At 43.1% G+C, this 23853-nt stretch overlaps 1 pseudogene; it reads right to left on the bottom strand.

Moving 5' to 3' along the window:
• Positions 1-744: 744 nt before the first annotated feature.
• Mex3a-ps2 (mex-3 RNA binding family member A, pseudogene 2) lies at positions 745-22736 on the bottom strand (annotated as a pseudogene).
• Positions 22737-23853: the final 1117 nt, after the last annotated feature.

The raw sequence follows: 23853 nt of genomic DNA on the forward strand, positions 1-23853 counted from the left end.
TTCTCTAGACTTCTCTCCCAGGAAGATGACATGCCCAAAGCTGGGCTAGAAGAGGCAAGAGGAACCAGGGACTGCAAGTAACAGCTGGATAGAAAAGGGGAATAGAAGGGATAGGCAAAAAGAACAAAGACAAAAAAAGGAAAGGGCAAGTCCATAGCAATTTGAAGAAAATTTGATGAAGGGACAAGCAAAAAGTTGGAGGGAAAAGAGAAGCCTCCTTCAGATCTCTCAGCTCAGCTGTGTGAGACAGGTGAGTTGTGAGCCCTTTGTTGATTGACATCCTCCTTTATCCCAGAAGATGTACCTAGAACTTTATTAGGTCCCCTCTCCTTATCTGTTGGGAACTCAGGAAAAGGGTGGTGTGAGGTAAGGGGTCAAGTTAGGAGATGGGAGGTCAGGAGCAGAGGACTGGGGATCACTAAGAGCACCTCTAGCTACAGATGGCATTTCTCCCTGACCTTACCCTGTAGAGGAAGGGACCTAATGTCACATAGATAGGGAGAAGGGAATGTCAGGTTGTCCTGGTGGCCACTTCAAGTTAAACAAAAGCTTCTCTTAGCTGCTTCCGGATTCAAGGGTCTGTTGATGTATCAGAGTTGTACATTAGTAAAATGTATAGCCCACTCCCAAAGTGTAACCAGAGGCTATGGACGTTGCCCCACCCGTAGCCACTCAGGCCTCTCCTTCCCCACCCCACTGAGGTGATTATTGCCCAGCACCTTACTACAGGTCCATGGCTGTACCCTAGGGAGCAGACACAGGAGTCCAGGGACATGGAATTTGGAAAAATATTCAGATTGCTTGTGTGGCAGTGATGTGACAGACAGGACAATCTTGGTCTGTCCTCTCACAGATGCATACTGCGCCCGCCATGCAGAAAAGGTTATGTCCACTGGGCACCAGGGCTGCTGTCACTTTTCTCTCAAAGCAGACGATGCATGCAGGCCCTCTTACCTCAGTTTAGAGAAACCCTGTAGTGGCTACGTGGGTGGCCTCTGTGTTAGCCTATGACCCCTCATTGGTGGCAGGAGATCAATGCTCACCTGGGGGTTCTGCATATGCTTTGACTGAAGAAAAGGAGGAGGAGGCAGAAGAGAAGTGCACCAGTGTGAAGATGGAGTTCCTGGCCCTCCACAGAGATTGGGGAGGCAGGCTCACCTCTAACTCCATAGTACACATCCTGCCTGCCCACACCATAGCTGGAAACAGATATCTACCTTAGCTGATGTCCCTGCCCTGCTAGCCTAAGTGCTGGGCCTCAGAGATGAGTTCATGCCACACTCACCTATTCCCAGGTTGTTGTGCCTGAAGGTGGAGAGTGGCTTACAGCCTGGAGCAAACACCGGCCAGGCATCTGAGTAGAGGCTATCCAGGGCTGCATGGAGTCTGACAGCCATGAAGTCAATCTTACTGTCACCCAGGAAGTCACCATCCCTGTTCTACTCAAGAATCTCGCCACTATGTGTGGCAATGTACCTCCCTATCTCCTTCCTTGCAGCCCTGCCGACATTCCAGGTTGCCCAGGCACTGGTGATCTCAAACACCAGGTCTTAGTCCTGGCTGGAAGTTATGATGTAAGTGTTGGTCTGCTGCTGGATGCATTTAATGTCGCTCCCTTTGGGCAAACCATCAGTCCCACCACATGGTAGCACTCATACAGGGATCATCACTTGGCCTGGTAGAGGCCTGGCTGGCTGCGGGGGAGGGGCAGCAGGGCAGGATCTGTAGGCTGCTCAGGGATGCCATCCCCACTCCCAGTCCTACCCCAACTTGGGCACCAGGAGTGGGACTTGGGGCTCCCCCAAACCCAGGGGGCAGAGTTGATGAAGAGCCAGCTGAAGGGAACACTCCTTTCCAGCAGCCCTTTGGTTCTTTGTGCTTCCTCTGAAACATCCTAGTTATCCAAAGCCACATTTCTTCCTGTTATTCCAGATACCACTAGACTGGGCATGGGGAATTGGAAGTTGTGGGGAGAGAGAGAGAGGTGGTGGGAGGGAGAGGAGGAGAGATAAGGGCCCTGTCTTCCTTCTTTTATTTCCACAACTGCCCAGAACAGCACAGTGAATCAGGCGACCTCTGGAGATATCTTTCCTTGAACTACCCATTCTCCCTAACCCCTCAGAGGGCTGATTGGTTATTTTGTTCTTAAAGGCTGATTGGTTATTTTGTTCTTTTTTGAGATGGATTCTCTGTGTAGTCCTGGGTGTGCTGGATCTCACACTGGAGACCAGGCTGCTCCCAAATTCACAGTTTCACCTGCCTGTTATACCTGACTGCTGGAATTAAGGTCTTCACCACCACCTCTACCACACAACAGGTTCATTGGGTCATCTCAGAGTCAGCAGAGTGAGCCCTACAACTGAAGGACACTAAACACACAGAGTGTCAGGAACAAACTCAAGTCACACAGAGGTAGGCAACACCTGGTGTATCTTCTACTCAGGTGTTTACAGCCTTCAGCCCTATTCTTTATGCACTTAGGATTTTGTATGCAATGTTTATTCATGAGAATAAATGTCAGAGGAGTCAGGCAGGATGCACCAACTCTACGATGGCCTAGTTCTCCTCTGAATTTTCTCAAACACTGGCATAGTCAAAGCGGTCATAGCAAGATTTAGATGTCCACAAATGTATACTGAGCATCAGCTTTTTAACAGGTTTTGGCTGAGAGGAATTCCCTCAGGCACTATCATTTGATTATCAAGATTGTCTAATACACTTTCAGCTCGCATGCAGGTGCTGTGGTTGTGTATACAAGCAGAATGACATAAACCCTGCAAGCAAGGATGCCTGGGAACTCCCCAGTCCCAGTCATACCAGCTCATAGCCTGTTAGTTACCTTGAAGGCAAGACAGTAGCAGCCCCATGCATCCCTACCGACAACTGATTCTCCAGCTGCTTCCAACTCCTACTCCAAGTGCATCTGCTGCCCTCCACTGTGTCCACAGGATGAGTTTAGATGTCAGCCTTATTATTCAGTACATGGGTGACGCTGTCAAGTCACTCCAATGTGACAGCCTTGACGTTAACCTCTGTGCAGTGGACATTGTCTGTACATTCTAGGGAATATCCAAAAAATAAAGAGATTACCTTGTGAACCCCAGTCCCCAAGGAAACAGAAGTGGTAGGCCCCTTTATTTGAACATGGTGTCCACATCAACCTGAACCCACCCATTCATTCTGAAGTTCATTCCTCTCTAAGGCCCAAGCACCTGGAGCTACAAATGCTTTAAAAATCAATCCTCTTTCAATCTCTGTGATGGGAAAACAAAAGCACTGAGGTCAGAAAAAAATTGGTGACTTAGCTCAATGACATGCAATTTGTCATCAAGGAGCCTGGCCTAGACAAGGTGACCGATACCAAGTGCTATACACGATGCAAAGAGGACCCTTTATAGACAACACACTCCATAAAGAAATTCAGAACTTCTTTCCTATGTGACCAAATTCTGAGGCGTAGCTGAACTTTTTCCCTCTGCTTGGGGATAAGGGTTGTCCTAGGCAGAAAGTGTCATAGTGTGCATATGAGATGTGTGTATGAGGTATGAGAGTCTTGAAGTTGTGTTGAGGTGAAAGTCAATATTTAGGAAGTAGCATTCTCAGATGCTCCCCTCATGCATGCCCTGTGCTCTGTTTAGTTTACCCACTGAAGCAGACACGTGTGCACTGGAAGCCTTCAGGACAAGGGAGGGAGGGCTTCTGACTTTGGAAACAGTTAAATAACTTATAGCTCATTACACACAGACAAGAAAACAACAAAACTGTGTTATCCACAGTATAAAAGGATGGAGGCATTCTCTATCCCCTGGGAACCCAGTCTGAAAAGCCAGCGAATGCTCCAGATTTTCTCAGGGACATTTGTAACTCAGGGGTCAGTGAACTAAGGGTTCATGGCAAACATGATAAACTCCCTGAGAGCATTCAGCAATAACTGGAGAAATTTTACTCCATAGTCTGCTGGGATGGAGCACTAAGGAAGACACACAGACAATACAAGCAAGGTCCAGCTTTATATTTTTTTCCAAAAACCTTTATTGGGGGAAACCTACAAACATGTATAGTACAATGTTTCCAGTCACAATTTGTAGTGAACTGATTCCTCAAAATATATTATATATTATATTATATAATATGTTATATTATATTAAACATATTATATATCATGATTTTCAAAACCCTACTTCTGTCAAAGTAATCCAGAGTGCACATGTAGTGCTCCAACTGTACCTACATACAAACTAAGGGATTGCTTGGTCATCTGCCATCTGGGAAATCTTGAGACCTTCCTGCCTTTTTACATTTGAAATATTATTGTACAAGTTTGGGGCTGTCACTAAACAAGGTATATGTGTGTACCACCAACATTTCAGTGCAAAGACCTGGTCTCTTCCCCTCATAGCTATGTAAAAAGTGGTAAAAAAGACTTTTCCTCTTTTGCTGGTGAACACATCCCTCATTCAAATTGTCAAGCACCAATGAAGTCCTTGTTTGGTTGAGGAAGATTTAAGGTAAGTTCAGGCCCAATGAAGGCACTGAGACCATTTCCGCATTATTGCTACCTGTCTTAGCCTCAACATCACAATAGAGCTGGTAAAATCAAGAAACTTTTTTTCCTTGCTTCTATATAAAGCTCAAATGAGAGAAGCATTCTCCACGTGACCTGACTGCAGAGTCTGTGGCCATTCTTTTATTGTTTAAAGTTGGATAAGCTACAGCCATTATACATTCAAAAAAAGAAAAGAAGAAAAAGAGCATACAGTGTTCCTCAAACTACTTCCACAGCATCTAGGTAGATTTCTGTAAAGAAACCATTCAAACTTTTAAAGTTTACATAAAGAAGTAAAAAAATCAATGAAATAAATATTGCATACAATCTCTTAAATTAAGGTTTTTCTAACTCATTTCCAATAAAATAACCAAGTGAAGTTACAAAATGCATATATTACTGTGAAAAGAACACATTCCTCATTTTGCCAATTAATAATGGCAATGATAATTTAACATAAAAAAACATATATCTATTGCTTTCATCATACTTGATAAACACAGTTGAACAGTATCCTCAGTGTATACTTTTCACAAGATAATAAATAAGTTAAATCTTTTTTCATATTAGTTGAGGTGCAGATCAACTAAAAACAGCTAAAAATGAAGCATTTATTTCCCAACGACTATGAACTGAACTCTACCCAAGGCTTCCAGAGAGCAGAGGAAATGGTTCTAAGCTAAACACCCACTGAGTGCTGGCAGTGAGACTATAATGAAACTTTGGAATGCAAGATCTCCCCCATACCCAAACATATAGAACTTTGTTAAAAAACATAAACAAGGTAAACAACCACCATGAAGTAGGCTGTGAGATACTCCTATCAAGGTAAGTTCTGGGCATTAATTTCAATTCTAGAAACTTATAGTTTAGGGAGGTGGCAGCCTGCTGGCTCACACTGGTCTTGGAAACCCTTCCAATGTAAGAGTTCTCACATCTGGACTGTAACTAAGGCTGTCAGGTGAGAGAAGAGATGGAATGGTGGCTGATAGCTGCTGGTGCTTGGCTCTTTTTTCTTTTAAAACTAGAGTTTCAAACTCATCTGAAACCTAAACAAGTGTTTGGAATTTTCTGTTCTTTCCACATCACAACTGCCCTCTTATGGATATTTTGTTCATTCAAAAGAAAATTTCACTGGCATTCATTTCAACAAGAATGACACTTTGCAGCAATGATGATGATGATGATGATGATGATGATAATAATAATAATAGAAACTTGGAAACAAAGAGAACCGAAGGAGCCCCTCCTGAAAGAATTCCAGTATAAGTGCTCAGCTTGGCCTGCAAGTAGGCCTGCTGCAGTGTCACCCACCAATCAATATGCACTGTAGCACCTCTCCCAAGCCCTCGCAGGCGCCCCCTTCCTTTGGTCCTCAGAGATGGAGAGGTAGCAGAAGATGGGCAGGCATTGGACAGGGTCCAGGCTGTGAGACTCGGAGCCACTGAGGATGCCCAACCTCAGTGAGCTGCTCAGGTAGCTGTCACAGTCCAACAGCAAGCCTGGGGGTCTAGGGGTTGTGCAGAACACGGGTGACTCTGACCCACAGCTCAGCACTTGGATGTCTTAGAATAGGGTTGGGCAGCGCTGTGGCCTGTAGGGGGCTGTGAAGGAGGCCAGTGGAGGAGCCTCAGAGGGCTGTGCAGCAAGAGCAGCACTGGGGACACAGGGGACAGTGCAGGAGACCAGTGCAGGTTCGTGGCAAAGAGATAAGAGCATTCAGAGATTCCTGGAGAAATTTTACTCCATCGTCTCCCTGCCTGAATTCATGCCCAGAAGCCAGGGTTACAGGGCCTTACAGTCAGCCTTAACTGGCCAGAGTCCTGCTACTCAAGTTGCCCAAAATGTAGCTGTTTACAGCTTCCTAGCTTGTAGATACCAGCCTCCATCACTGTCCACAGGACCAGCAGAGTGGCTGTTGGACCAACTGGACTTATTTCCCAGCCTCCTTCATCGTAGGATAAGAGATTCTAAGTTCTGCATCTTCCTTTCTTTTGCTCCAATAAGACTTCATGACCAAGGCAACAAATTTATAAAACATAACGTATAATTCAGACTCATGCTTACAGAACAAGTCCACTGTGGTACAGCAAAGGCATAGTGAGAGGAATAGCTGAGAGTCTCTTGGGCCACAAGTGGAGACAGATTGGGAATCACTTGGGCTTTTGAAAACTATAAAACCAACCTTAGGAACACGCTCTTCCCCAAGAAGCAGTGCCTTATCCTTCTGAAACAGGTTTACCAACTAGGAACCAAATACTGAATAACATAACACCTCACTGCAATCCCTCTTATTCTGTCATTCCTGTTAGGCCCCAGGAACTCCTGGAATTCCTTTTAGGCCCCTACAGATGAGCATAGTGTCTGGCCTACACCCAAGTAAATCATGAATAAATAACCAGGTCTCTCTATCGGTGTTAGTCTGTGTTCCTAGTCTGGCCAGGAAAACGCTCCAAGGTTTCTTCCTTTGCTTCCGGATAGCTGGACATAGAAGAGTGCGTAACAGATCTGAGCCCCAGACCCAAGGCAACAGGTCCTGAGGAATCAGCACACAGCAGGTGCAGGGATCCAGTGTAGATCACCAACACCTGCTGTGGTCTCAGCATCCCAGAGGAAGCTTTTCCTGGGGACAGGTCTGGATGCTGGGTTAAAAACCACAGAAGTCATAGCTTTGTGAGCCCCAGGGCTCCGGAGCTCTTCAGGGAGTAGAGCTAGGGCCAGGCAGCAGCAGCCTGGGACCTGAGAGTGGGATTCCGGGCCCAGGGAGAACCTGCATCCTGCCAACATGCATTATCAACATTCTTCTATCAAAAGAGCAAGCTTATAGGGACGTGGCACCAAGCGAGGGCCCGCCTGCAGCCCGGATTCAAGGTTGAGTGCTCTTTATGGCCAGAAAACCCACCTAGTCGACTTTGCTGTGGCTTACCGACCATGCCAGCTAAGGTGGCCCGCATGTACCTCGGATTGGCAAAGCCAAATACAGGATCAGTGAAAGTGCTGCAGCCTCAGAGCTATGTCTCTGCCTTGCACAGTATGAGAGCACCTCCACTGGGCAGCCATGTCTCCTTATGCTGCAAAGCCCATTGGCTGGGGCGACAAGGGCCCTGCCCCCAGGCCCGCCTCTCCAGCCCCTCCTTTCTCACCCTGTGGGCTTTCCCTCTGCAGCCAGGTAGAGAAAGTTGCTACAGTGTATATGTTTTGCTCTTCTTGTCCCGGAGTGGCCAAATGGACGCCTTTTCTCCATCCCCAGAGGGGTGAGATGCCTCTCAGGAGTGGGAATAATGCAGTTCAGTATTTTAGGAAGCCAGCTTGGAGAAAGTCACCTGACTCCCATGGTCCTTAGTAGGGGCTTCTGAGAGACCAGTGAGGCAGCTGTGAGCAAAAGTCACAGGAGTACAAGCACAAGGTCAACAAAGAGCTAAGATCTTACCCTGGCATGGGGATGGCATGGGAGTTGGTTACATACAAGACACAGCCAAAAGATAATATCAACGAGAGGGATGTGTAGTAAGAACACAAAAGTGGTGCCCGGACCATGACAGGACTCTGTACAGAGGAGATTTGTGAGATTTGAATTAAGACTACAAGGTTAAAAGAAATTTCGTATTAGAAAACAAGGCAATTGGAAAGCTTATCTAGAACAGACTAGGAGGGCATTTGACAGGGCCCTGTCTCCTGTGTCATTTCTATGTCTGAGGGTCCTACACAAGGCCAAAGCAGATCTCCCTCAAGGTTCCTCTGTCCTCCAGTATTTTGTTTGATTTTAGAGACAGGATTTATCTATGTAGCTATTTGGCCTGGATCTCACTATGAAGACCAGGCTGGACTCAAATTCATACAGATCCACCTACCTATGTCTCTTGAGTTCGGAGTTAAAAGGCATGTGCCTCCACATCCACTTCTAACTTCAATATCTGGACCTTTAAATAGAGTTACTTGTAAAAACACTACTGGTGTTCAAAATGAGTAGTTAAAATGCTGGGGAAAACTGGAAGGGGAATTCTTGCCAGAACAGGTAATTCTAAAGCACCTTACATTTCTAAGGATAGAAGAAATGGGGCAAAGGTTTAGATGAGAAGCCGGGTAAATTCCTGCGCAAGTATTCATGTTTAATTGCACTATACATCTAAAAGGTATAGATTAGATGCAGGAGCATGTGGTGCTTTGCATTGAATTATCAATGTATGGTGGCCAGTGTTCAGTACACAAAACAAAGTGTTTTGCATTAATGTTATTCTTGCATTATGCACCGGAGATCAGCACCACCTAGAATTTTTATTTTTATCTACTAAAGTCAAATAAGGAAAGGGGTCTGCAAACAGTAATCACCCTCAGAAGAAACAATCCCTTTATTCCTACTGTTCTCACCTGACAGGGTGTTTAAATGTGGAGAAACAGCAGATTTCATAAATCACTGGGTTTGGACCTGTAGGTTGTACAAGGACTTCTGAGGTAGAAGAGGACAAATCATTGCTTCTGAAACTTTGTCAGCAGGAAAAAGAGCACTAGTTAAAAGATTGCTTTCTAGAAAATGTCACTTATATTTTATTTCCATATGTTTTACAAAGGAGATTTAGTTATTTTTAATTATGTGTATGTAGGCTTCTGAACCGGAGTATAGGTTCCTGCAGAGACCAGAGGAAGGGAGTTCCCTGGAGCAGGGGTTACAGGCCATTGTAAGCCACCACAATTGGGTGCTAGAAATGAACTCAGGGCCTCTGCAAGAGCAGTATGTACTCTTAACCATTGAACTGTATTAGCAGTCCCTGTACCTCCACATCTTCTTGAGGGTAAATTTTCAGTGTGTGAAAGACTGGCAATTCCCAATGGGGCAGAACCCTCCACAGTTTGCCCATCTACCATTCACATCCAATCCACAGGAGCAGAATGATAGCTCAACCAATAGTAACAAAAGAGGGAGAGAGATTGGACATGAGGATACTCAGGGTGACAGTGACAGCTGCAGCATTCTAAAGAGACTGGACCATGTAGTCCAGAATCATGGTGGGCAGACCCAGTGCTCCCATGATTTCTGCCTGTTTCTCTACGTTCATCCTTCTGGCTACCCCTGTCCCTCACAGTACTTTTGTTGTTTGTTTCTTTCTTTGATTGATTGATATTTTGAATCTCCATCCGTGCTTGCATCCACTTTCTTGTATTAGTCACCCAATCATTTCTGTTGCTTTGTTCCAAGACCTTGATGGATTCAGGAAAGAAAGATTGCCTCATACAATAGCAAATGAACAGTTTAGAACAGGGATCTGTGCACAGGCAAATGCCTACCTGATAACAGGTGTACATATCCCATCCTCACTCCATAAAAAAATCACACCCCAAAAGATGGTGGTAGCAGTAGCATCTGAAAAGGAGAGTTATATTTGAAAAGAACCCAGAAACTGTGCTTAGCACGTCTAAAAAAGTGAGCTGGCTCTTTAACTACAAACTATTCCAGACACGAGCTCTCTAGTGTAAGGTTTACAGCTTGCAAGTGTTTCACATTTCATATGCACAGCTTGCAATTGACAGAGCTGTGACTGGAACCTGGGTTCTAACTCCCAACAGCTCTGGGTTTACTGGGCTATAGCTTGGCTTTGCTTGTCAGTGAGGGTAGGACTGTTCTGTTTTCTATACATGGCAAGAATTTTAAGATGATAGGAAGGTTTTTTTTTCAATATTTTAAAGATCTACATGACTACAGATGAATTATGGGATGGGGAATTGCGTTAATGAATAGAGCACTTGCATGAGGACTTGGATCAGCATCCTCAGAACTCAGGTAAAAATTCAGGCTCGGTAGCACTCCTGCAATCCCAGGTCTTCAAAGGCAAGATGTGAGGTAGAGACTGGAGCAGACCCAGAATCTAGCCTATGTGAAGTAGCAAAAAACAAAGAGACCTTATTCAAACAAGGAAGAAGGAGAATATGGGCCGACACCTTAGGTTATCCCCTGAACTCCATGTGTCCAAACCGACACAGGGAATTAAATAAAACTCAAATTGAGAGCTTGGAAAACAGTGAGATTAGGAACAAACCTGGTCAGGATTCTGGGGGATTAGAGTTGCTTTAGCAATTGGAGGGATACATTAATCAGGAGCTTTGGAGTCTATACAAGGAGGATCAGTGGTGAAAGAACTTTTCAATTCCATCTGCCCCCATGCCTGTTCCAGCTGGATAGGCGGTTACAATGTTTCACTTCTGAGCCCTATGAAGAGGAGGGTATAGCAAAGAATCCCAGAGTTTGTGGTTATTTTGTTGCATTTCAGAGTCAAGGCTCTGCAATACAGTGCTTGAGGCTAGGGCTGAGAGAGATTCTGAGCTGAAGACTTGGGGGAGGCTTCTACTAGCTTGTGTGTCTTGTGGAGTATTTCTGCTGACACTGCAAAGAATTGCCATGGCAACCAGTAAAATAAGTTTCTGAATTCTTGCAGTCTCCCTCAAGGGAGGCAGATGCCAGTGGGTGTGGCTGTATCATTAAGAGTGCTAGGAAGTCTCAGATGATCATGTCCCTCTGAAGGTCTAATAAATTGTCCTCCAGGTCTCACGCAGAAGCAGCTCCAGCATGGTAAATAGGGGAGTCCAAGGCTATGGGACAGAAGATGGAAATAGTTTACCAGAGATTCATTCCCGTGGTAGGCTGCACATGTCAACCACCTTCCAGTTTAAAATGCAAGGTGCATGGACTCCTCATTTCCTTACATCCAAATAAATAAACTGACAGGGGTGTGGCCAGGACATCAGCAGGTAGATATTTTATCAGAGTCAGTCGCTTTTCTGTTGCTGTGAAGGGACAACACAACCAAGGTAATTTATAGAAGGAAGAGTTATTTGGGAATACAGTTCCATAGGATTAGAGTCCAGGGCCATCATGGTGGAGAGAATCCCAGCAGCAAGGCAGACAGAGATGGTGCTGGAGCAGTAGCTGAGGGCTAAAACCTTATCCACAGTTGCAAGGCAGAGGGAGGTCACTGGGAAATGTATGGTCCTTTGGAACCTACAAAGCCCATTGTAAGAAGCAATACTGCCTCCAACAAGGCCACACCTCCAAATCCTTCCCATATAGTTCCACTGATAGGTGAGTGAGTGTTGAACCACATGAGGTTACAGAAGCCATTCTCATTCAATCTACCACAATCAGTATTATGTAATCAATGTTGAGGAACCCCGAGCGAGAGAGTCCATATCCAGAGCTTACTGTGTCGCTGTGTCGTCTTGGGCTAATGTTCATCACTTCTCCAGACTTTGGGTCCTTTACCTGCAAAGTAATATCTTTGTGATGTGCCATCAGCCTTGTCACCTGACACAACACAGAATCACCCAAGAAGGGCAGCATGCCAGTGAGGGACTGGGTCCATTGGTTTATCCTGGAAGCTTGACTTTAGGGGATTGCTTTAATGAAATTAATTGTGTAGGAAGATCCGTCCCGTTGAGGGTAGCAACATTCTCTGGGCAAGGGCTACTGAACTAGGTAAGTCAAGAGGTTGCACTGAGCACAGTCAAGCCAATGCGCAACTGAGCACACACAAATCCATTTGTCTGTTCTTGGCTGTGAATGAGACATGGCCAACTGTCTCAAGCCCTTGCTACTAAGACTTTGCCACAAGGATGGATTTTAACCTAGAATTGTTAGTGAAAACAAACCCTTTCTCCCCCAAGTCTCTTTTTGTCGAGATATTTTATCATAGTAAGACAGAAGGCACTAGGACAATCATCCAACTCACTGTGACTCTTAAGCACAACATTCCACACACCACCTATCATGCCCTCTGTCAGTTATGCTCTGGATCAACCCACTGTCATGTGCAGACCCTACCTCTCAAGACCCACTGCCTGTTTGTATCCTTCCTCTTGATGGTGAGTCTGTTTTTGACGTCCTGTAATTCTTCTTAGTTCAGACTAGTATTTTGCCTCTGTGATCCTTCGCTTTCTGTGTCTCTCTTCTGCCACTGGGCATTTCCACTTCACAGGAACCTTCTTACAGCCCTGGGACTTTTATCAAAGGAGTGCTTCTCTCACGGCACTTAGATCCTGTTGTAGGAATATAAGGCTTATATTTTGAGGTAGGACGAAGGGCACGAATCAAATTCTTTTCTTTGTACACAAGCTTATGGCACTTCTAGCATGATTTTCAATACCCATCTGTGTTTGTGAATGTGGCATTATTTAATCAAGAAAATATTTTCTCTCATTTCCACTTTGCTAAGAACAAGTTTGTCAGGAGAAACCTCCAAGAGATGAGGAGGCACCAAGACCATGTTGATCCCATGGCAGCCTGGGAAATGCTTGCAGCTCATCCCCCATCTCGTTTATCTCTAGGAGTCTCATTATATGGCAGGGTCAGTGGTGTGCTGAAGTATGTGTGCCTGTGGTAAGGACTTACTTTGTAGCGCTGTTTTAAACCATCTCTGTTCATGGTTGTTAGAATGGATGAGTGGGCAATATCAGGTCCATGCCTGTGCAGTAATATAAAACTGAAAAGGATATAGTTGATTTCTATGTACTAATAAGTATTGGATCATCTTGCAGTGCATATGGTACATTTTATAAAAAGTAAAGGAAAGTGCTACAAAAGATTGTCCTCAAGGGTAGGAAGGAGAGACTTACTATGTGTGTATTTGCATAGGTGGGTTTCAAAATTCTTTAGCTTTATCCATTACACGTAAGTGATTATGAGGTTGTGTCAATTTTATTGATATAATTAAAGTTTAATTCATATAATCAAAGCTTCAAACTCTTGGATTTCTCTTCATTATGACAGTGAAATATTTATAAATAGAAACCTGAAAATGGTGCAATGTAGAAGGAACCCTAGGTTGAGAGACCTCTGCTATCTTGGTTAACTTCCTGGATTCTCAGTGGCTTCTCTTCGAAATTAGAAGTTATCTGTCTGTATATATAATTCCGTGAGCCTACCCTGAGATAGATCAACGGTCATTGTAATGTGTGTGTGAGTGTGTGTGTGTGTGTGTGTGTGTGTGTGTGTGTGTGTGTGCATGTTGGTGGGAAGAAGCACCTTGGCAGGACATCTCTAACTTGTCACTCATCCTCTGCACTAACACTTTCTGCCCGATATCCTGTCATATAACTTGCACTGGGATCCCTGTGTTGGACTCTAGAGATATGGATGTTTCCTGTCTTTAGTGTTGAGTAGAACAAACATGAAGAACATTCAGACCACTGATCCTTCTGATCACTTTATGAGGTTTGAGTCCAGTAACTGTCACGGTAACTTTCCCATTAGCTCCAAAGATGGAGTTTCTTCTTTTGAATCTCATGCCCTTGGCAGAACAGAGCCTGACATCTAATTTCCAGAAGCAGACATTTTTTCCTCCATTAACAATTTCCATCTGGATATTAGAGCCTGGACCATCCCTTGCATGCCTGGCAAAGTGCTGCTTGGCTGTCAAAGTCTGGTGTGGTTCTGATAGGTCTGTCCCTTACTACTTTTAATATTCTTTATTTGTTTAGTGCATTTGGAGTTTTGAGCAATTTTTATGGTCCAATTTATTAGGCGTTCTGTAGGTTTCTTGTATGCTTATGGGCATTTCTTTGTTTTTGATAGGGAAATTTTTTCTATAATTTTCTCGAGGATATTTACTGGCTCTTTAAGTTGGGAAACTTCACTCTTCTACACCTAATATCCTCAGGTTTGATCTTCTCATTGTGTTCTGAATTACCTGGATGTATTGGCTTAGGATATTTTTGTGTTTTGCATTTTCTTTGACTGCTGTGTTAATGTTTTCTATGGTTTCTTCTGTACCCAAGGTTCTCTATTCTATCTCTCACTTTCTATTGTGATGCTTACGTCTATGACTCCTCATCTCTGTCCTAGGTTTTCTATCTCCAGGGTTGTCTCCTGTTGTGATTTCCTTATTGTTTCTATTTCCATTTTTAGATCCTGGTGATTTTGCTCCATTCCTTCACATGTTTGGTTGTGTATTCCTGTCTTGCTTTAAGGAATTTTGGTATTTCCTTTTTAAAGTCTTCTACCTGTTTACCTGTATTGTCCTGTATTTCTTTAAAGAAATTATTTATATCCTTCTTAAAGTCTTCTAACTTCATCACGAGGTGTGATTTGAAATCAGAATCTTGCTTTTCCAGTGTGTTTGGTTATCCAGGCTTTCTGTGGTGGGAGAACTGGGTTCTCATGATGCCAAGTGGCCTTGGTTTCTGTTGCTTAGGTCCTTACACTTGTCTGGCCATCTGGTTATCTCTGGTGTTAGCTGGTCTTGCTGTCTGTGACAGTGGCTTGGCCCTCCTCTAAGCCTGTGTGTCAGCACTCCTGGGAGACCAGCTGTTTCCCGGTAGGATCTGGGTACAGAGAGCTCTGGCACAGGGTCAGCTCCAGCTGCAGACTACAATTTGATTTTGAATAAAACTTGCATTCTGAACAGGTGTCAAAGGTTCACTTCCCAAGCCCTACCTGAATGAGTGTCATCTTGGTTGGCAAGTTGAGATATGAATGCTGGGCAAACCACTCTCCCGCAGTTGAGCAAGCCAACCAATGAGACAAGCATAAATGTACCACGAAGAAATGTTCCTAGTACAGTCCTGATTGACACACAATGAAACTGCAATGTGGCACAGATGATGACAGCCGATGTTGATATTTGATTAAAAATTCTATAACATTCTGACTCAGGGTCAGAGTTTATCTCCAGATTCCTGTCTGCATCTCTGCAGTGGCTCATTACAATAAACTTTTCTGCATTAACTTTATGATCACATTATGTTAGATACAAGGGGCCACCATAACAATACTAGTTTGGTAAGTTGGGGCTTATGTAGGACCAGAGCCTAGCTGGAGAAAACAGGTATCTTGGAGGATAGACTTTGAGTTATAACCTGGCTGATCCCCTCTTGAGCCTTCTGCTTCCTAAACAAGTCACAATGAGGTAAACAATCTCCTAAGCTTTGGTTCCCATCACCACAGGCCACATGCTCTAACCACTATGTCTTCCCTGACACAGTACTGAACCTTTTGAAACTAGGAAGCAAAATAAATCCTTCCTCATTAAGGCACTTTTGTCATGTACCTTGTGATAGGGGTAAGAAAAGCAGGCAACACTGACTGAAGGACTCCAGAGTCATTGTATAAAGCTGCCTGTTTCTGAAAACACTTCTCGGGATGTGCCGATATGAACCATGACTTGATAGGTGCTGGCCTGCTGTTGGTGGACTCTCGCTAAACAGCCATGTGAACTGCTATCACCTCAGTTTTCATCAATGTAGCATTGACTCTCTTCATGTTAATTCCTAACTCTTGTTCAGCATCGCCCGTCCCAGGCTGTATTTAATAATCCACAAAGACTATAATCTGTTGACTCAACCCTCAACAGGCCGAGCACTAAATACTGTTCAAGAGAGCCCTGGGTCTGGACCGTTTTCAGCTGAACTCCCTGACAGTACTCTATCTACACAGACATTTCTGGACATAGAAGATAATCAGATTTCCCCCCCTGCAGCGGTCTCAAGGGATCTGCACTTACTGCCATTAGAGTTCATATTTTTGCCAATGGTGGTAGCATGATGTCAAGTGTCATCAGATTGAAACAGGTCATCTTCTAACCAGCACTTTGCCTCACAGGATATAAAATTTGTGGTGAAATGCCTCCTACGCCTGTCAGGAAACAGCTGAGTATTTCGGTATATTCTCCTTAAATTTTCTTCCTGAAGCTTAAATAAACATTCCTGATCCTTTTGCTGTTTTCTTTCACTAACAGAGGAGAGAGACAAGTGTCTCCATCTCTGTTATCAAGCAAACTGGGCAGATATCCTAAAGGGATGAGAATCCCTGAGGAGAGAACCTGAACCAATAGACTCCTCTTGGCTCTTTTTGTTTCTTTTTCTTCTAGAGCTTTCAGGTGTGCCCTTACATTGCTAGTATGAGATCTCTCCATTTTCCTTATGAAGGCACACAGTGCTATTACTGTTCCTCTTACCACACTTCTTACTGTGTGCTGTAAGTTTGGTATATTGTGCTTTCATTTTCATTGGATTCTGAAAAGTCTTTCATTTTTTAATTTTTTTCTCTAACCAAATGATAATTGGATACAAAGTCGTTCAGTTACCCTGGGTGTGTGTGTTTTTGCTGTTTCTGTTGTTGTTGACGTCCACACTCAATCTGTGCTGATCTGATAGAATGCATGGGGTTATTTTAATCTTGTGTCTATGGAGGTTTCTTTTATGTCGATTTTGGGAAGGTTCTGTGAGTGATAAGAAGGTATATTCCATTATGTTCGGGTGAAATGTCCTGTAGATATTTGTTAAATCCATTAGGTTTATAGTCTCTGTAATTTTCATTGTTTCTCTGTTTCACTCACCTGTCTATTGATGAGAGTGGAGTGTTGAAGTTCACCGTTATTATGGTGTGCTGTTCAGTGTGTATTTGAGCTTTAGTAAAGTGTCTTTTATGAATCTGGCTGCCCTTGCAATTGGGCATAGATGTTCAGAATTGAGATTTCATCTTGGTAGATTTTTCCTTTGAAGAGTATGGAATGTCTTTCCTCCTCTCCTTTGATTAAATTTGGTTGGAAGTCTATATTATTACATATTACAATAGCAATTCCATCACATTTCTCAGGTCCACTTGCTTGGAAAATCATCTTATAGCTTTATAGTCTGATATAGTGTCCACTGTTTTGCTGCGTTTTGTTTCATGTATGCAGTAGAATGCTCAATCTTGTTTTAGGTTTCAGTCTGTTAGTCTGTGTCTATTTTTATTGGTGATTTGACATTGAGAGATGTTAAGGACCAATGATGGTTAGTTGCTATTATTTTGATGTTGATGTTGGGGGTGTTAGTGTGTTTATGTAATTCTCTTCTCTCCTCTCCTCTCCTCTCCTCTCCTCTCCTCTCCTCTCCTCTCCTCTCCTCTCCTCTTCTCTTCTCTTCTCTTCTCTTCTCGTCTCGTCTCGTCTCTGTCTCTCTCTGTCTCTCTCTGTCTCTCTGTCTCTCTTTCTCTCTCTCTTTCTCTCTGTGTGTGTCTGAGTGTTTGTGTGTGTGTGTGTGTGTGTGTGTCTGAGTGTTTGTTTGTTTGTTTGTGTGTGTGTGTGTGTGTGTGTGTGTGTGTGTGTGTGATCATTAATCTCTTGTATTTTCTCAGGTGTAGTTATCCTCGTGTGTTGGAGTTTTACTTCTAGTACACTCTTTAGGACTGGAATAGTAGAAAGATATTGTTTAAAATTTGTTTTGTCATGGAATTTCTTGGTTTCTATTTCTATGATGATTGAGTGTTTTGCTGAGTATTGTATTTTGGGGTGGCTCCTGCCTTCTCTTAGGATCAGCAAGAAATATGTCCCGAATTTTTATCTTTTAGAGTCTCTTTGGAGAAGTCAAGTGTAATTCTGATACTGTTATTGCCTACTTCTCCTTGGTCCTTTGCAGCTTTGAGTACTCTTTCTTTGTTCTATCCATTTTTGATTATTATGTGGTGGAAGGACTTTCCTTTCTGGTACAATTTCTTCCTTTAGTTTGGGAATGTTTTTTCTAGGATTTTGTTAAAGATATCTTCTGGCAGTTGGTACCGAGAATCTTCATCTCTTCTACTCCTATGATTCTTTGTTTGATCTTTCCAAAGTGTCCCAAATTTCCTGGATGTTTTGAGCTAGGAACTTTTTTTTTACATGTATGTATGTATGTATGTATATATGTATGTATGTATGCATGTATACATCATACAGCTTTCTGCCTGCATGTATGCCTGCAGGCCAGAAGAGGGCACCAGACCTGATTATAGATGGTTGTGAGCCACCAAGTTGTTTGCTGGGAATTGAACTCAGGACCTTTGGAAGAGCAGACACTGCTCTTAACTTCTGAGCCATCTCTCCAGCCCCAGAGCTAGGAACTTTTTACATTTTGTGTTTTCCTTTACTAATCTATCATTTCTTTAGTATCTTGTAAGCCTGCGGTTCTCTATTGCATCTCTTGTATTCTGTTGCTTTTGCTTGTATCTGTACGTCCAGTTCTCTTTTCTAGGTTTTCTGTCTCCAGGGTTGTCTCCATACCTATTTTCCTTACTGCTTCTATTTCCATTTTTAGGTCCTGGACCATTTTATTCATTTCCTTTCCCTGTTTATTTATATTTTCCTGTATTTTTAAGGGATTTATTTGTTTTCTCTTTATAGGCTTACACCTCTTTTTGCTTTCCTATATTTTTTAAAGGAATTCTTTTTTCTCCATTAAAGGCCTCTATCGTCTTCATGACATGGGGTTTATGGTTATAGTCTTGCTCTTCAGGGGTTTTAGGATATTCAGGGCTTGATGAAGTAGGAGAATTGTATTCCAGTGGTGGCATATTGCAGTGGCTTCTGTGGATTATTTTCCTGAACTTGCCTGTTTCTCTCTGGTTGTCTGTGTTGGTGGCTGAACTTGGTGTCTTGGGTTGGAGCAGACCTCCTGGTATGCATAAGAAACTGTGGACTGGGACTTTGTGTACTGCTGTATAGCTGCAGGTGCAGAGGTTAGAGGTCATTCACTGGGAATCAGTTCCCTCCTTTTGTCTGAGACCTGGGAATTGAAGTCATGTCTTCAGGCTTTGTAAGAAGTGAATGTCTTTATGTGATGAACCATCTCATTAATCCAAGTATTTTAGGGTTTGGCGATGTTGTTTTCTGGTACTGGGAACTGAATTTACGGCCTCATATATATTAAGCAAGCCGCCTACCACCAATCTATGTTCCTACCTCTATATCCTTTATATTCCTTTGAGTTTGCATAATAAATCTATAAGAAGTGCGACCACAAGTCAAACTCCAAAAATTCTGGACAAATTTTTATAAAAAAAAGAAAAAGCAGTAAAGAAGAAAAGATTTATTTTTCTTACAATGCAAGTTAGAAAATATTAAAACTGTCCCCACACTATACTTATTAAGTATTGCCTCCTTTGTGTGTGTGTGTCAGGAGAGCAGTGTGAGCATCACAGAACATAGCCCTCAGACTGCCAGGCCAACAGTGTTCCCCAACCTTCATAGGGCAGCACTGACTACTTCCATTCCTGTTAGGAGCTTCTTTCATTGTCTACCCTCCTACTCCCTTTTAAAGTTCTTACCAACCGTTATCTAAAACTGTGGTGAGTCATATTGTGTAACTATGCAGGGGAATGATGTCACCAGGGACTGAATGTGTCTCGTTGAATCCTCTGAGGTTGAACTTAGCACATGAAAACGCTGGAAGAGAGTACATGCTTGGGCTGCATGCCCCTGTACTCATGTACTCAGTCTTCATCCTTGTATCCAGAAAATCTTTCTCTTTCAATAGGACCTTGTCTACCTCTTTCTTCTCCACGAAATTGCAGGGTTTCATGCATCATTGTAGTGTGGAATAAGAATATTGACATAATTTTCCCAATGGATATTATCAGAATAGATGGACAATTATGCAAGACACCGTTCAATAGCAAGTAGATCTACAGAAATGATGCTTCCTCTCGGGAAAATAAAATTTATGCTTTTTTCAATGGTCTGTTTTGGTGCTATTGTATACCAGATAACATTCTAAGCAGTTTTTCTCAACTTCACTTTTAATAAACAAAACCTCCGTGTAAAATTATTTTTTTCCTTTTTCTTTTTTTCTTTATTAACTTGAGCATTTCTTATTTACATTTCGATTGTTATTCCCTTTCCTGGTTTCTGGGCCAACATCCCCCCAACCCCTCCCACTCCCCTTCTATTTGAGTATTCCCCTCCCCATCCTCCCCCCATTTCTGCCCTCCCCCCAATAATCACGTTCACTGGGGGTTCAGTCTTAGCAGTACCAAGGGCTTCCCCTTCCACTGGTGCTCTTACTAGGCTATTCATTGCTACCTATGAGGTTGGAGCCCAGGGTCAGTCCCTGTAAAGTCTTTAGGTAGTGGCTTAGTCCCTGGAAGCTCTGGTTGGTTGGCATTGTTGTTCATATGGGGTCTCGAGCCCCTTCAAGCTCTTCCAGTCCTTTCTCTGATTCCTTCAGCGGGGGTCCTGTTCTCAGTTCAGTGTTTTGCTGCTGGCATTCGCCTATGTATTTGCTGTGTTATGGGTCTGTCTCTCAGGAGAGATCTACATCTGGTTCCTGTCAGCCTGTACTTCTTTGCTTGATCCATCTTGTCTAATTGGGTGGTTGAAGCAGAAAGATAAATCTACTTATTTCCCCTTTCCTTCAGTCTGGGACCCTGTTCCATGGAATGGTACCTTTGCATTCTATCTAGATGTTTCTATTTCAGGCAAACACTTTTGAATGCAAATTCACGAATATGTTCAGAGGTCAGTCTCTGACTCAGTTACTTTAACATTGTTATAATATGGCACTTGACCTCGGCAATTTAAAGCATAAAGAGTTTCTTTGTGGCTAATAGTTTTGGAGAGTAGTACCTGACCATCTTGTCAGGGTGTATGGCTACAGGAAGACAGTTATGGCATGTGAACAGTAGCTAACAAAATATTTCTTGAAGCACAAGCTAACTGGGAAAGATTTAGGCTTTAAAAACTTTTCAACTGGCTCCTAATGACACACCTCCTCCAACAAGGCCACCCTTCTGATTTAATTCTAAACAGTTCTACTGCCTGGAGACCAACTATTCAAACATGTGAGCCTTTATGGGCTGTTCTCATTCAAATGACTACAGCTACTATTTTATCTGAAACCTTAGTATAATTAACCATCTTAAATAACTTTTCCCAAATGTCCCAGATGAGTGTTGGAACTAGAATTTCTGTTTAGACCATGAATGAACCTGTTTTACTAACCATTACAAAATACCTGCAGTATTTATCCATGTAGTATATTGGATTATATCAAAATAGTGGTTACAATATCTTGTTACTAAGCTGTCTCTTTATAATCTAGAAATGATAGCCAAGCAAGACGAGAAACATGGTAGCTGACATATGACAGGAATGTGCTGTAACCAGATTCCACTCCACATACTTTGATCTTAAAGGATAGGAGAGTTGGAGAATTTCATTAAAATGACAAAAAAAATTCTGTCTGCCTATATGGAGATTTCCTTCATTCTTTTTCCCCTCAGAAATGTGTCCAACTCTCTTAGTTGACTCTCATTTTTAGTCTACCATTATATGATACCACGTAATGTCAAATAGTCTTGTTATCCCTCAAAATGTCTCAGTGAGGGTCCTCAGCATATGAATAGGGTCACCAAAGCTTAGAACTATCAGTAACTTTTTATGATTATGTAGCTAATAGGCGTTAGAATCCAAATGATTACTGAAGGGATCTTAGAGAAAACATACTTCAAAAGAGAGTCCCTTGGAAAGGCTTACAACGATGAGTGTCATAAATATGGATATGCATGATTAAATATATGTCATACCTTTTCTTTTCCAAAGATACTTCTCATGACTGCTTTAATTGGATGTACCAGAGCTGTGAAGCAAATGGAAAATTTCCTTCTGTGAACTCTGGGTATTCTCCCCCTAAAATATACCACCCAGACAGGATGATATCGACCAGATTACACAGGTCCACAGAGAAAGCTTGACATGCTCACTTTGAGTGAATCACCTTCCTCTGGATGGCAGAATCAGGCAGGATCAAATCCAATAAGCATTGAAAGTCAAGAAAGAATGCTGATTTGTGTAATGAGGTCAGGCACGTTCAATGCCTAGGGCAACTTGGATCTGTTTCTCTTTTAATTAACCTTGAGACTTTGTCTTATATTATAATGTTAGTGAATTAACAAAAATGCAGGAAGTGGGAAACAATAATACCATGGGGGGAATATATCTCATAGTAGAGCTTACATGATTGTCTTCATTTACCCTGTCTTAAGGACTATGAAAAAATGCCATTGTCTTCCAGGTATAGACAGTGTCCCCAAGCTCTCAAGTATGGTGAATCCCTGTTGCTTCTAATGCCAGTATCAGGAAAATCTGGTCAGCTAGGGCAGCTGTACTCACATGAGCATTCACAAACACACACACACACACACACACACACACACACACACACACACACACACACACACACACAGTCACACAGACAGGCTCCTAAAAAATAAGTCTTTAAAAAAAAACTTTTAAAAGGTGTCAAGTGTTTCCTAATCTGTCAGGCCATCTCACGTTCCTCTGGTAGGTTACTCTAGCTTACCTGCCCCGAATCTTTCTCGGTATTTAACACGACCAGTCTTGTGGACATTTAACAGGAATCTCTGTGATATTTCCCAGAAAAATAGCCGGGCTTTCTTACTTATTGCCAACATAGACCGTCTCTCTGGAGAAACCTTGGTGCACATATATTTTCTGTGGTGCTCTGTCTGTCTCCTTTGCATTGCTCACTGCCAAGTCCTTGCATGGTTTGGGGACTTAGACTTGACAAGAATGGTGAAGGACGGAAGACAGACAGATGGGCACATGGACAGAAAGCTGTGATAATGTGGTCCAGACTCACTGCTGGAGAAACCTCAGCACCCTGGAAGCTCAGTGTGTTCAGTATAGAGTTGAAGAGAGGCAGGGTGACTGCATTCAGCTGAACAAGGACTGGGCTCTTGTACACAGATCAAGGTAGCATGGTTTCTGGGTCATGGCTGTATCAAGCAGACAGGTTTAGCTAGTCTTGGTAGGAGTACTCTCTGTAGGGGAGCAGTCTTCCGGCTACAAATATCCAGGGCAGAACATTATGGTGGACGTTTTCTGAGCAATTCTTTTTCTCCATGCCCACCAAAAGGCTGGTTAGTGACCATTTCACTGACAGGAGTGAGTTCCAGTCACGACCTGTCTCTGATTATGGCTCTCTAGAGTGGGAAGGTCAGAGCCATAAGCTTCTTCTCAGAACTGTGACAGACAGATCCCCTCCACCTAGTGAACACTGAATTCCAGCCTGCAGTCCTCCACACCTGCAGGCCCTCCCTTCTGCTTCAAATAGATCTTAAAACAGCAAGATAAGAGGAACAGCCAGCTGCATCTAATGCTTAAACATTCTAGGTCATTTTCTGTCTCTGATGACATTTCACTTGACCGTAGCACTGCACTTTTTATTTGTATGGTGCTCATGTGCGATAGTCAACTGGTCAACATCAATAGCACAAGAAATCTGAATGGAGGAAAATGTTAATGAGTTAACTCCTGCATTAATATCCTATAGGATGGTATATAGGGAGTTTCTTCATCAATGACTACTATGGGAGCATGGTGTCCCATCTGGAGATGTGCCAATAGAAGGCATCATTATCTGAGCAGGAAAGTCAGGTCAGCATGCCAGTCAGCAGCTCTCCTCTGCCACTCTGCCAGCTCTCTTTCACTCCCTGCCTACAGGATCATGCCTCGTCTGAGTTCCTGCCTTGACTTCTCGTCACAGATGGACAACGGTCAGGAAATAGG

The sequence above is a fragment of the Rattus norvegicus genome, chromosome 7, assembly GCF_021556685.1.
Source record: "Rattus norvegicus strain SHRSP/BbbUtx chromosome 7, alternate assembly SHRSP_T2T, whole genome shotgun sequence".
In the NCBI taxonomy this organism is placed as follows: domain Eukaryota; kingdom Metazoa; phylum Chordata; class Mammalia; order Rodentia; family Muridae; genus Rattus; species Rattus norvegicus.